Source organism: Cupressus sempervirens, chromosome 4 (genome assembly GCF_028749045.1).
Source record: "Cupressus sempervirens isolate cs-2001-9-10 chromosome 4, ASM2874904v1, whole genome shotgun sequence".
In the NCBI taxonomy this organism is placed as follows: Eukaryota; Viridiplantae; Streptophyta; class Pinopsida; order Cupressales; family Cupressaceae; genus Cupressus; species Cupressus sempervirens.
This window is the reverse complement of record NC_143121.1, coordinates 785,430,421-785,444,901: the sequence shown is the minus strand read 5'-3', so window position 1 is coordinate 785,444,901 and position 14,481 is coordinate 785,430,421.

The window sequence follows — 14,481 nt, the reverse complement described above, 5'->3', positions numbered from 1 at the left end:
GAAAACATATATCATTTACATGTTTTTCAACTAGTGAAATAGGTATCCTCGGTCTCTGTTTCATGGATTTCTTGAAATCCTCAAAATAACTTGTCATAAATGTCTCAAAATTAGCTCTCATTTGTTCAATGTATTCATTTATTTGAGCTACAATGGACCTATTGATTTTCTACCTAAATTTTTCAAAGGATGGAAATTCATTTTGTACATAGAAAAATATACAAATCAAAATTACACCAAATTTGATTTGTGCTCCCTTAGTTCTCCTTATTGTTCTTAAGTTCTCATTAATTTGTTGTAATTGCAATTCTGCAAAATCTTAAGTATGATCCTTTTTAACTAGTTTATAGCCAACATCTACTGAAATGCATGGTACACTATTGAGTCTACTGGATTGATAAAATTTGTATGAAATAACTCTAACAACAAAGTCAACAAGAGGATCCTGAATGGTATCTATAGCCACTCCTCTCTTGTTCCATTTGGCTCCTGTGTTCTTCTCAATTGCTTCCTTAGAGTCACTTTTGAGAGTCTTGGGCTAATATAGGGTTGGATACCCTATTACCCTATGAGTAATTCTCTTTGATATTTTAATTGTTCCATCCTCTAACCATAAACTCTCATCATGAATCCTAGTCAATACTATTCTAATCCATTCAATTTTGAAGATAATGGGGAATTCTAGGGCACGAGTCAAACCCTTTCCTCTAAATGATTTGATATTCTTCTTTCAAGACTCTATTACCACACAACCTATCATAAGCTTCTCTCATCTCCATGTCTCCTATAGCACTAATCTTACAATTATAACAACATCTTTGACCATAAATACCTTCTGCAAAATAATAGATAGGGCTTCGACTAGGTCATTTTTGTATGCAACTTTAGGGATTGGCCAAAAAATAGATTGCTTAACTTCATTAGACACAAGTTGAACTTCAAATAGCTCTTTCTCCTAAGATTTCCTAGAACTAGAGGCTATTTCTTCTATCTAGGGTTTAAGCATGAAGAAAAATTGAAACTGCATAACTCATCACTAGTATAAATACCTTAGATTCAATAAAATTGTGCTAAATCTACATAGAAATCTACTCAAATGCTTGATTCTCTACTTGTAATTTTCTATGCTCTCTTCTTCATCTTCGGTCTTTATTCATGACGAGGAAAAATGGTTCAAAATATGATCATATACCCTTATTTTGTAGCATTTAATGCTTAGTACATTTACAACTATCCACTTAGCTTCTTAAGTATTTCTATATTACTCGGCTTCCATTGTATTTCAATACTCAACATCCACTGGAGTTTCCCTTACTCAGCTTCAACTAAAATTTCCCTTCACTCAGCTTCCTCTACCAACTCGGTTACAACTAATCATTTAGTTTCTACTAGCTTTGGAAATCAACTCAACATGTACTAGAATTTTTTCAACATCTGAGGGCAACTCGAGAACACTTGTGAAATGTTGAAATTAAATTTACATCTCTATTCATGCTGATCTATCCTCTTTAGTTCTTTCTTATCTTGGGACTGATGTATGATAAATCTTTGTATTTCAATCTCATATACCTTCTTTTGCTTAGTTGGATGAAGTGTGACCACTTGACCTTTTAGGTGAAGTGATCCCTTCATTAGATGTGTTACTTCCATCTTTCTTCTTCCATGTCTTATTCATTTTTCCTTTGATGTGTTCAACATCTACCTTTCCTTTTCCTTTGTTGAACTTTGAGATAGGTTCCTTTGACCTTGTTGGCAATATTTTTCGATATGCCTAGTCTTCAAACAACTAAAACACGTGGTTTGGCTAAGCCATCTATTGTAGTTTCTACAATGTGTTCTTATGCAATTCTCAGGGATGTGTCAATATTCTTGATAGTAGTCATAACTATACCTATTTTTGTGGTCCCAATTATAGTGATGTCCATGACTATTTCCCCTTGGTGGTTGATTAGGTGTCCACATAGGCTTCGATTTGCACTCAAAAGCTCTATGTCAATACTTCTTGCAATTTTAGTAGTGACCTTCAAATCTTGGTGTCCTAATGGTTCTAGTCTTATAGTCATGTGCATGATATCCTTGCTTCTCGCACTTGTGATAGTGACCCATCTTTTTAGGTTTATCATGCTGATTGGCATTCTTGCTCCTACACACATTAGAGCTATGTCCCTTTTACCAAAATAATGAAAAGTAGGTTTAGTCTTCTTACATTTGTCACTTCTTTCTTCTATAGTCTTGGATGAATCTCCTTTTTCAGTGTTGGTGTATGCTAGTCCTGAAGTGTCATTGCTGGCTCTTGGTTATTTTATTTTCTATTCCAAGTACTTAATGGCCTCATTAGGTTTGTTGAAGATTTCTACAATCTCCTTCTCTCTTTTAAGGTCTTTTTGCATCTTCAGTGTGGAGATCTCTATGTCCTTAACATTCAATTCATGATGTGCATTCATCATCTAACTTAGAGCATCTAGCTAGATGTTGGAAACTCTTGCAAACTCAATTGACTTTTCTTCCAACTTGTTAAAAAGATTTCTCTTCTTCTAGCATAGTCTTATCTTAAATGGCTCTTTTCTTTTGTTCAATCACTTCACAAAGTAACAAGGCTTTTGATTCTTGTTCAATCTTGAGAGTTCTAATCTCTTATGCTTGGGCTCTATTCTTCTCCATCAGATCTAATATTGTTGCATCCCTATTTGAAAACACTTTTAAGGTGCCAATATCCTTGTATTATGTATCACTCTCAGCTATGGCAATTTATCTTCCTCTCTTTAAGGATTTTCTCAAATTTTTCTTGGTCTTTCAAAGTATGTAGAGTGGGTTGTATACCAATCACCTAGTTTTCTATGACCTTCCTAAGTTTGTAGACTTCCATTTCCAAATCTTTTCTCCAAGATGTAAGGCTCCTCCTTGTGAGAACTTGGCTTTGATACCAATTGTTAAAATTACTGGTGGGAAGATTTACTTTTGAGAGGGGGAGGAGGGGTGAATCCGAAATAATAGACATTAACCTTTAAATCTTATTAGCTGAGATCATTCACATCCATCTAACATATCTAACTAACATAAAAGTAAAGACATGCATGAAAATAGATAGTACAAGATTTTGGTCACCTAGAAACCCTCCAAATTGACAAGTTAAAACTAGGGTGGGAATGACACCCACAAATTATCACTGTAATAATATGTAACTATTCATGGTTACAAAGATTGACCACTTCCAATGGTCTGCCCTATGAAAGGCTTGCCTTGTTAAAAGCTTTACACCCTATTAAAAGTGACTTGGTTAAAGGATTTACAATCATTCACTTGGAATGTTACCCTATTAAAGGATTTATAACCTTTTAAAGGTTTACAACATGGCTGTTAGACCAACCTATCTCCATAGGATTTTCATTCCTAATACAATGGCTAGAAAGTATTAGAATGTGTTGACCTAATGACTCACAATATTTAATTGCTAATTCTATATCCTTGTTCTGCTCAGTCTATTATGATGCTTCCTGATATGATATGTCTCTACTTGAAGTGTTGATGCGTTGTTTTAACTGACTAAATTCTACAGTGCTGCACTTTCTTCTCTAAGTCTTTACACCCCTCTAAACTTTGCTAGCATTCTCCCATACAACCCTCTTACACTCATGCAAATTATGGGGTATCCTCCTCCTTTTAAAAGCTTTGAAGACTTAAGGTTAGGTATGAATCTATGATCAATATTCATCCATCTTTCCTACTCAAATCTTTACACTTTTCCTATTGGTTGCATGCTTTCTCCATTTTTCTTAGTGGCTACATGTTGATTACATAGGGAGTGTAAAAGATTTGATCTTATCTTTTAGATCCTTCAAGATTCATCTTGAGTCAGCTCAAAAATGGTTTACATTTCATTTTTTGAAGGCACAAACTCATATTTTGATTCTGTGTTACTTGGCACTTTCTAATTGCTAATGCTTGACACATGTAGGAATTCTATCTCGCTTGGCTCCTATAGTAACTCTATTTCACTTGGCATCTATACTTTTCTTAGCACCTATATTGAATTGACACCTATAGTGACTCAAAATTTGAATCTTTCTTAGCACCTAAAGTTTACTTGGCACCTATTGAATTTCTGGCTTGGCACATACTGTAGCTCGACATCTGTATTATACTCAACATCATCTTGGAAATTGGTTAACTATTTTGACACTCAATTGTCAAAACCAATCTAAGACCAACACAATCAACTCAAAAAATTTCAATTTGTAAAACCTTTGAATGAGAATGAAGAGTCCTCATAATGAGGTGAATGTACAATAAATAGAGCCCAAAGCCCTAACTTAGATCTTAGAAATATGCATTAAAAAAAAGTCAAAATTGATTCAAACTATGAAGAAACCCCTAAAAATTATTCTCAACCACCTATCCAACTTATAGCCAACTAAAAAAACTACCTTTATCTCCTCAAAATCATGCACAAAACCCTAGGTCAAATTTTAATGTCAAGCTAAAAATATAGAATGTCAATCTCATCAATAGCCATGCAAAACTGCATAAAAGAGGCTCCGAAAATAAACTACAATTGAAATTGGTCAAAATTGCTAAAAGAACATGCCACATGCACTCCAATCTATACCTTGACCAATTACGCATGTAGGCAAGTCCAAGGAGACTCTAAAAATGCTAAAAATAGCTCCAATAATTAACTTCAAAGTCTTGAGTTTGAACTGCGAGTCCAAAAATAGCCACTGACCATCTCCCCTTAAACTTAGGCATAAAAATACTGCAACTTCTTCTTAACCTTTTAATACTTTTAGTTAACTATGATTCAAACCTCCTTATTTTTTTAACAACCTCTCTTTTAATTATTATTTAATTGCATAAATTTTTTTATTAAATTGATTCATAGAGTATCAATTATGAAATAGTAATTACAATTTTTTATTATGCAATTGCAATAATAATTAAAAAATAAATTATTTATCCAAGATGATATGAATTTAAACAAGTCACAATATTAATGTTTTAATAAAAAAATTCTATCAAGAATGTTTTCAACTAAGAGACGAACCCAAATTATTATGAAGTTTGATATAGTATTAAAAAAGGAAGAAAATCATGAAGGTTTGCATTATTTTGATCATTTCAATTTTTTCATTGGAATGCAAGGCTTGGCCGTCAAACCCTAGCCACCATTATTTTAGAAATCTGAATGATTTAGCTATCCAATTCTACTACTTCTAGGTATCTATTTTTATTCTCCATGCAGGTTATGATGTGATTCATGATGGTATTTCTTGGGTCTACCAATGGCTGTGAGTGCTAGATGGTTACTTCAAGATGTGAGTTTCTATGATGTCATGACTCATAGATATTAGTGCATTTTTCTCCATTTGTACCATGAATTTAACCTCCATTTCATAGGTTATTTAGTCATTTTCATGGCTACTTCTCCATCCAGGTTTATGCATTGGACACCATGGTGATTCAAGGTCTACTATTATAAAAATTCATGGCTTCTCCTCTTGCTAGTTTATTTTCATGCCATGAGCTCTTGTAGTTTGCATGGTAGCCATGTCTAGGTTTCTTCCTACCATGCTCTATGATGGTGGGTCTTCTATTGTGGTTTTGGTTATAGCCATGATCTTTCTTATCCTTTTTGTGGCTTTCGTTACTTATTGGGCATGAGCTATTCCTTGCTATGAATGTTGGAGATAATTATTGAAAGTTCTTGATCTCCATTGTTGTGACATATTTTTTGATGGTTTGATTCATGTGAATATCATCTTCTTCATCTTTTAAATCTAACTCAACCTTTGCATTATTAGTTAAATTTTCAACATATGAACTTTATTTTTGTTGATCTCAAATTGGTTTTGAGTAGTGAGTGTCAGCACACTTAAGCCATTTACTTAGTTCATGCTAAACTAGTCATACATGCCAAGCACACCATGTAAATATTAGACCATGTTGAGTTGCAATGAGTACCGAGTCACTCAAGTGCTAAGTACATAGACCATGTCGAGTGATTTAGGAGCCAAGTAAATATTGGATGTTATCTAAATTAGGTGCCAAGTCATAGTATAAAGAACAATGCATGCTGAGCATTAGATACTTCATATGCCAAGTAACATAGTTTTGACATATTTGTTTGTAATGGCACAAACAACTATGTAAACCATTTTTGAGCTGACGTAAGATTATATTTCAATACTTTGGAGATAAAGAAAAATCTCTATTTGGATTCCCTATACAATTACATGCAACAATTAGAAAATGCGAAGGATTAAGTAGAAAAATTGATGGATCTCAGCTGTAGATTCATACCTAACACTAAGCCACCAAAGTCTTCTTAAGGAGGAAAAAACCCTAAAATCTTTATGGAATGGAATGAAATAGAATGTTTAAGGAATTGAAGGAGTGAACAAGATAGTTTGCATGTAGAGCATTCATGGTGACTTAGAAGTTGTGAAGAAAGTGTGAATTGTAGAATTAGTTAGAGAAGAATAGATGATAGAGAAAAGGATACAACACTGAGACATCTAATCATAAAGGATCAAGAAGACAATTTTTAGATGGGATCTGTTATCAAGGAAGCAAGTGCCAATTGTAGGATCTATGTTGAGACATTTTAACACGTAATTTTAGTCAAATCTCTTAATAGAGTAGTCCTAATAGGTTGTATGAAATCCTTTAATAGGGTGCTTACTTAGTTTTAAGTTGAAGTCCTATAACAAGGCACACTAAAAGGGTGTTGAAATCCTCCAACAAGGTGAGACCTAATCGTCTTTGTAAGCCTTTAACAAGACAAACCTTTCACAGTATAGATTGTGTTTCATGGTAAAATTATTGTAATCTTCATTAGATACACTTTATTACTATAGTAGTGAAGATTTTTGGGTCTCATCTCCACCCTAGTTTTACCTTCTCACTTGGAAGGTTTATGGGTAATCATATCTAGTGTTATGTATGTGAATGCTTACATGGTTATATGATTTAGATGTATATGCTTTATATGCTATTTTAGTTTACTTAAATTGAATACATGTGATGAATGTATGGTGAAAGTTTTATGGGTCCAAGTTTAAACTATTGATTCACCTCCCCTCTTAGAAGTTTAGCTTTCTTATTGTAATTCCAACAATTGGTATCAAAACCTTGTTCTCCAAAAGAAAAACTTTTCAATTTTAAGGAAAGATCTTGAAATGGAAGTCTACAAGTTGGGAAGGACCATTGAGAACTACGAGATTGAAATACATGTCATACTACATCAACTAAATGAAGCAAGAGAGGAACTAAAGAAATCTTGGAAGAGAAGGAAAGAGATTGCTATTGTGGAGAATGACACACAATACAAGGAGATAGACACTACTAAGCTATTTGAAGATGGAGAATCCAATTAATTTGATGTAGTAGTTGTTGGTCTAATGGAAAAGAATAGAGTTCAAGCTAAGGAAATTAGAGTTCTCAAAATAAAACAATAATCACAAGCTATATTGCTATCTAAAGTAACTAAACAAAAGAAGAAAACTATGGAAGATAAAGCTATGATTGAAGAAGACAAAGGAATTCTGGCCAAAAAATTGGAAGATAAGTCAACAAAGCTAACCCAAATTTCCAACATGTAATTAGATACTCTAAGTCAACTAATGAATGCCAAATATGAATTAAATATCAATGACATTGAGATAACTACATTGAAGTTGCAGAAGGAACAATTGTTGAATGACCTAAAGAGAGAAAAGAAATTTGTTGAAAGATTCAACAAGCCAAATGAAGCCATCAAATACTCTAAGAAATAATTGAGATCTCCTAAATCAAAGAATGATACAACAAGACTAGGTTACTCAAGCACTGAAGAAGGAGAATCATCCAAAAGTGTAAAAGAAAGGAACATCAAATGTAAAAACTCCAAACGTACTTGTCATAATTGTGGTAAGAGAGGACATATTGTTAATGTGTACAAGAACAAAACTACAACTTAGAATGTCAAGCCTAATAATATGACTCATTGTTGTTGTTGTCACAAAAGTTTGCAACCATGTCCAAAGTTTTTCCCTAAGGACAACCTTGTGAAACATGGAAACAACCTCCAAGCTGTGGGACTTGAACTATGAGGTTGAGTCTCCAAAGAAGGCTGGCTTCCTTTACTATCAGGGTGCACCTAACTACTCTTGGAGAGGAAAAGAGAGAAGGAATGCATAGAAGAAAATCTACCTTTTCTAACCTAAGGGGGTGATGCACCAAAATAGAGCGTTCAAACCAATCTCTACCTTTACATGCACTATTGAACCATCATGACACCAAAAGATATACACATTCAAACTTGCTTTAATCTAACAATCACATGAAGATCAAAAAACCAAAATGAATGACACAAGGAAAGAGGGGATTCACTTATATATCATTCATAGGCCAAAAGAGATACAATCATGCAAGATTGTAGATATCCACAATACACCAATGAGAGGCAAATAGTTCTTGCACTTTACATCAATGGCTAGAGGAGATAAAGAAGAATGCCATACAATTCAGAGGCAAAGGGGATTTACACTAAAGTTGCAGGGCAATATTAGAGAAGTCAAAGAAGAGTCGACAAGAATAAAATCTACGAAAAATGCCTTTATAGCTCAAGCATAACTAAGATATTTTCTGATTAAAGTTACTCCACAACCACTGCCATTAAGTCTTACAAAGAATAATCATGTAGATCTAAGGAAAATCTAGCATTGGCATAGACTCAAATGCCATGAAATCTAATCTCCTTTTGAAATAAGGCCCTAAGAAGACAATAAATGGTGCCATTAAACCATTTCGACCAAGTAGATGGGTAGAAATAGAGGTGCTGGAGTACAACATTCACTTGGGAGTGGTTGGAATTGATCATGAAGATCAGATTGTGCAAGAAAACCTAATTTCCTTCATTTTTGGCTTGTGAATCAGCAAGGTCAAATAGTCAACTAAATTCTACCACTAGGATGAGCCACGTGGACCAATGATTTCATTTCATTTTGCCACCCCGCAAAGTCTCCATGCAGTTGACCACATCTTTTCAACTAACTATGCCATCTTTTTTAAAACCCTAACTGTGGTGACCTCCCAACTATAAGCATTAACTATCAATACCTTAGCTAGGCCTACTAGGATACATTTCCTTTAGGCACTTTCCCATATTGTTTAATTTTCTTACATCTTCACAATGCAAGAAAGCGCCAATCGTTGATCTCCATAAGATTAATGATCATGAAGATCCTCATTACACTGCGCCTGCCCCATTAAGATTTTGAGGCCCACGAACACCTCAGTAGCCACCTTAATGACCTAGCCCTATTGGCATCACCTTGTGACATATGGAACAAACCTAACCCCACAAGGACACATGATAGTGAGGTGCTTACCCGCATTACTTAACATCCTTGCAACTTCACATTATGGGCATGTGCTAGCCATTGTTTTGATCGCATCAAATGGTGCACATGACCTATACCCTTTGAACCCATGTGAATATCCTTTGTGACATCACTAGGACATGTGTTGCTATGGCACTTTCCCACATTGTCAGAAATTTTGACGAAAGACAAAATATAAGAAAGTGGGTGCCAATCAAAATATCAACTGGACTTAGACCTCTTCCCTCTATGACCCAAAAAAGAAGATGCATCATGAAGGGGCTTCCCTACATTTTTTAAAGGTAGTGCATCTTGAGGATGTAGGAAAGTGCCCACTATAGATCACAAAAGATCTGATAGTGCGTAGAGTTGTAGGCTAGCAGAAATAACTTAGGGAATAAAAGAAAATGCCATAAGGTTTTAAATGTTTAATTTTTTGTATTTCAGGGAATTTTAAAATAATACTAAAGATGGGAAGAGACTTTTGGCTGGGCTGCAAGCATTCAAAATCAAATTTTTGGCCAGAGGAAAAAATAAGTAACATTTCTGGTGACTTAGAGGTGATGCAAGCCAGCTATGTATATGACCAGTGAACTTATGCATCCATTGGGCCATAGAGTCATAAAAGATTTGGATCAATGCACTATGAAATCCTAACCCTACCAGTATGAGAATAAAACACATAAAGCTCTATCTTTTGCAACTCTGTGACCAACAAAACACATGTGCTCATACACTTCTTGGAAAATAGGAAAACAATAGGAAGAAAACTAAACTACCTTGGTACATGAAACCTCAACCCTTATCAGAAACATGGTTTGAGATAGATCTCATTGACTGGGATAGGCAAAATTTCACCACCAGGCTTACTTAATTGAAAAGCATTAGCCTACTTGCAACTGACAATCACACAGGTACCACTCCATAATGCATCAAATTTTGAGTGCCTCCCTAGCTTTGCTCTATCTGTATCCCATTTAAAAACCAAACCACCCTCTCTGAAGATTGTGATCCTAGCCTTCTTGTCAAAGCTCTCTTTCACCTGTTGCTGATGTGTTTCTAGGGTCTATATGGCTTGACCTCTTTTCTCTTCCAACTCCATTAGCTCTGCCATTCTGACTACCATGGCATCTTCAATTAGCTCCAGTTGATGAGCTAGTTCTAGGGATGGGAATTCTAATGAAATTGAAAGCCTTGCTTCTTTGCCTTATACCAACATAAATGGTGAATTTACTATTGACCTCTTAGGTGTTATGTTGTCAGCCCACAGTGTAGTCCTCAACTTTTGATGCCAACACCTCTAGTTATCCTCTATAGTTCTTTTCATAATCTTAATCAGATTTTTGTTGGACGAATCAGCCAAACCATTGCCTTGAGGATAGTAGTTTGAGGATGTGCTCAAGTAGATATTATGATCAACTACCCATGCACAAATCTAAGCTCCTATAAAAGATTTTTTATCATCTAAAATAATGGTTGAAGGGGCATCAAAACTGGTCACAATTTTGTCAAAGAACTCAACAACTAAATATTCTATGGTGTCCTTTAATGCAACTACCTCGATACAACTGGTGAAGTAATCTGTAGTAGCTAAAATCCATTTGTGACAAGAACTAAAAGAAAGATTGATAGGGCCTATGAAATCCAATCCCCATTGAGCAAAAGGCTAGTCCACCTAAATGGGATGAAGAGGAAGAGCTACAAGCTTTTACTTACCAAAGAAGAAGGCACATTTTTCACACTTCCTCACATCACTAATTCATTTGGTTCCAAATTGCAATGGCAGTGTTGTTGCAGTTTTTCTGTCACAACCTTGTCGTCGTTGCAATTACGACGATCTACCATCGTAATTGTGACAATGACAAGGTTGTGATGGAAAAACTACAACGGAATTACTGTTGCAATTTGGTACCAAATGTATTAGTGCATACCTATGACAATCATAGAACAAGGATGGCCAGTAGTAACCAGCCTTCATGTTCTTCATTGTAGTTGTCCTTGCTAAGAAGTGACCACCATCAGGGCCATCATGAAGCTCTTTGATCATTCTTTTAGCTTGGTCTATGTTAATGCATCTTAATATGGCTCCATTAAAATCTTTCCTAAAAAGGATATCAGCAACTATGATATAAGGAATTGACTATAGTCTATAATGTTTCCTTTTAGTTCTATCTAATCCTTGAGGATATCCATTGTCTAGTAAGAAATTCTTCATATCATCCATCCAATTCCTTGGGTCATCATTTCTTGTCTCTTGTTGTTCTATTAGTATCATAGCAACTTCCTCATCAGGTTCCTAATATGATATCATCTATTCACACAACCCCTTCCCTCTTACCAACTTGGCAATCTAGATGTCAATATCATATTTCATTACTTTAGTAATCCAACCAGCTCTCTTCTCACTAATATCTTTTCTCTAAAGGAAATCCTTCACACTTGCATGGGGTAGTAATAGATTAATTTTATTATGAGATAGGAGGCGTCTAAATTTTTTTAAAGCTCTAATTACTGCAAGGGTTTGCTTCTTTACATAGCTATATTTGTCTTCATAGTCTTTAAGACCTTCACTAAAGAAGGTGATGGGCTACTCTTCATCTTAATCATTTTCTTGAGTCAAGACAGTGAAAATTCTTGACTCACCACCTAGGGTATAAAGGATGAAATCTTTTTCAAATTTTGGATTAATGAGAGTAGGGGCTGAGGCTATGACTACCTTAATCTCTTCAAAACTTTCCTTCCCTAACTTGTTCCATGCAAAGACCATACTTTTTTTGAGCATAGTCGTAAGGGGTTTTACCATGGTAGCAAGATTAGGGATAAATCTTCTCACAAAATTTATCCTACCAAGGAAACTTTGCAACCCTTTCTTATGTTTACGAAGAGGGAAAGAAAGTATTGCTTTTATTCTTTCTAGATCAATGATTAAACCATCCTTAGATACAATGTGTCCTAATAATTTTTCTTGATTAGTAGCAAAGACACACTTGCTTAGGTTAATGGATACCCCAAACTCTCTACACCTTGAGAACACCTGTCTCAAATGATCAAAATGATCTTCTACATTCTTTGAATACACTATGATATCATCAAGGTAAAGCAATACAAACTTTTCAATCATGTTTTTGAAGGCCATCTCCATTGCCTTCTTAAATGTAGTACCTGTATTGGTTAGCCCAAATGACATCTTACAATAAGCATAGGTACCCCATTTAGTGGTAAATGTAGTCTTGTACCTATCAGAATCTTTGACCAGCACTTGATTGTAGATAGAAAATCCATGAAGAAATAAAAGCCTCTTTGAACCACTAACCTTGGACAAAATCTGCTCCATGGAAGGGAGGGGATGGTGATCTTTAAGGGAAGCTTGGTTAAAGTCCCTAAAGTCCACACACAATCTAATTTCTCCATTCTTCTTCCTAACAGGGACAAGGTTTGCTACCCATGATGAGTGCTTGATGGGGAAAAGTATATTGGCCTCAATCAATTTGGATAGCTCTTTTCTCATTAAGGGTTCAATTTTGGGGTTCACTGTCCTCTGTTTTTGTCTTACTGGTTTGACATTATCAATTAAATCTATGGTGTTCTGAAACAACCTTGGGTCAAAACCATTTAAATCATCATACGTCCAAGAAAATACATCATTAAATTCTTGACATAGATTAATAAAATTTTCTTGCTCAATCTCAAAATATACCTTCCCCATGTTTAAGGATTTTTCATTAGCAACTGCGACTGGGGTGTGATCGTCTTCATCAATAGCTAGGTTCATGATTTTGCCTCTTGCTTGGTCATCAAGATTGAAAATAATTTCTAAGGTAATGAGACCCTTAGGAAATTTTTTGGAATTGAAATTAATGATTTGATCACCATACTGATCCTCCAGTCTCGATTGGTTTTTATCTAAAAAAAATTCTTTATTCTGCAAGAAGTTTACAATTTGTTCATCAAATTCAAACACTTGCCAATGGATGTTGTTGTTACGGATGGTAGGCCTTACTACCATTTTGATTTTTTGCTTCTTCTTCTCCTCAAAATTCCCTAGCACATCATGAGATGCACCTATTGTTGCAAGTCTATTAGCATATCTATTTTCTTTTCTAGGGACGCTTTGAATATTAAATGCATCAAAACCCTCAAGAAAATCCCATACCCTATGTTTATAAGACTTGAGCAAACCATTATTGGTGATATTCTAATTTCTCACTTGATTCACCACCAACTCACTATCTCTGTATACACGTAAGGCTTGAATTCCTCTTTTTCGAGCAAGTAGGAGACCCTAAATCAAGGATTCATACTTGGCCACATTATTAGTGCAATTGAACTGAAACCTAAAGGAGAAGTAGTACCTTACTTGTGCATGAGACATCAACATTAAACCACCCCTAATCCGTTCTTATTCCTTGATCCATCAAAGTACATACTCCATATCTTACTCACATCTTCTTTAGTCCCCAATGTAGACACCTAAAAATCCTTTAAAAAATAAAGTATTTTTATTTTTTGAAAAAATCCCTGATGACATCATCATTTATTAATTAATTAATTTTTATGCCATTAAATCCCTTTATCTTAATTAAAAATATTTAATTAAGGAATCCCTCCCAAAAATGTTTAAATCTTATTTAAACATTATTTCCTTATTTATTAATTATTTAATTAATAAATTGACCAAAAATCCTAAAATAAATTTAAAAATTATTTTTTACCCAAAACTTGGCCAATTTCCTTATGACCAATAACCTCTTCCAAAATCTTCTAATCCTTCTTTAATTTCGATTAAAGGCTAATCCCTTCATTTCCTACCCCTAATCCCAACTCAAAATATTTAATTAAGATTAAATATTAATCCTCATGTTTATTAAAATTTTTTTAATAAATATCTCCTCAACCCAAACCCTTGAAATAAATAAAACTTTATTTATTTCCTAAAAGTCTAATTTATCCTCATCCTAAGAAGTTCTAGACTCTTCTAGAAAGTCTTCATCCTCATCCTAGGAAATTCTAGACTATTCTAGAAAGTCTTTATCCTCATACAAAGTCTAGACTCTTCTAGAAGATGTCTTTAAACCTAATCCTAATCCCCTCCTAACCTTGTCACATTCTCTAAACACGGGTT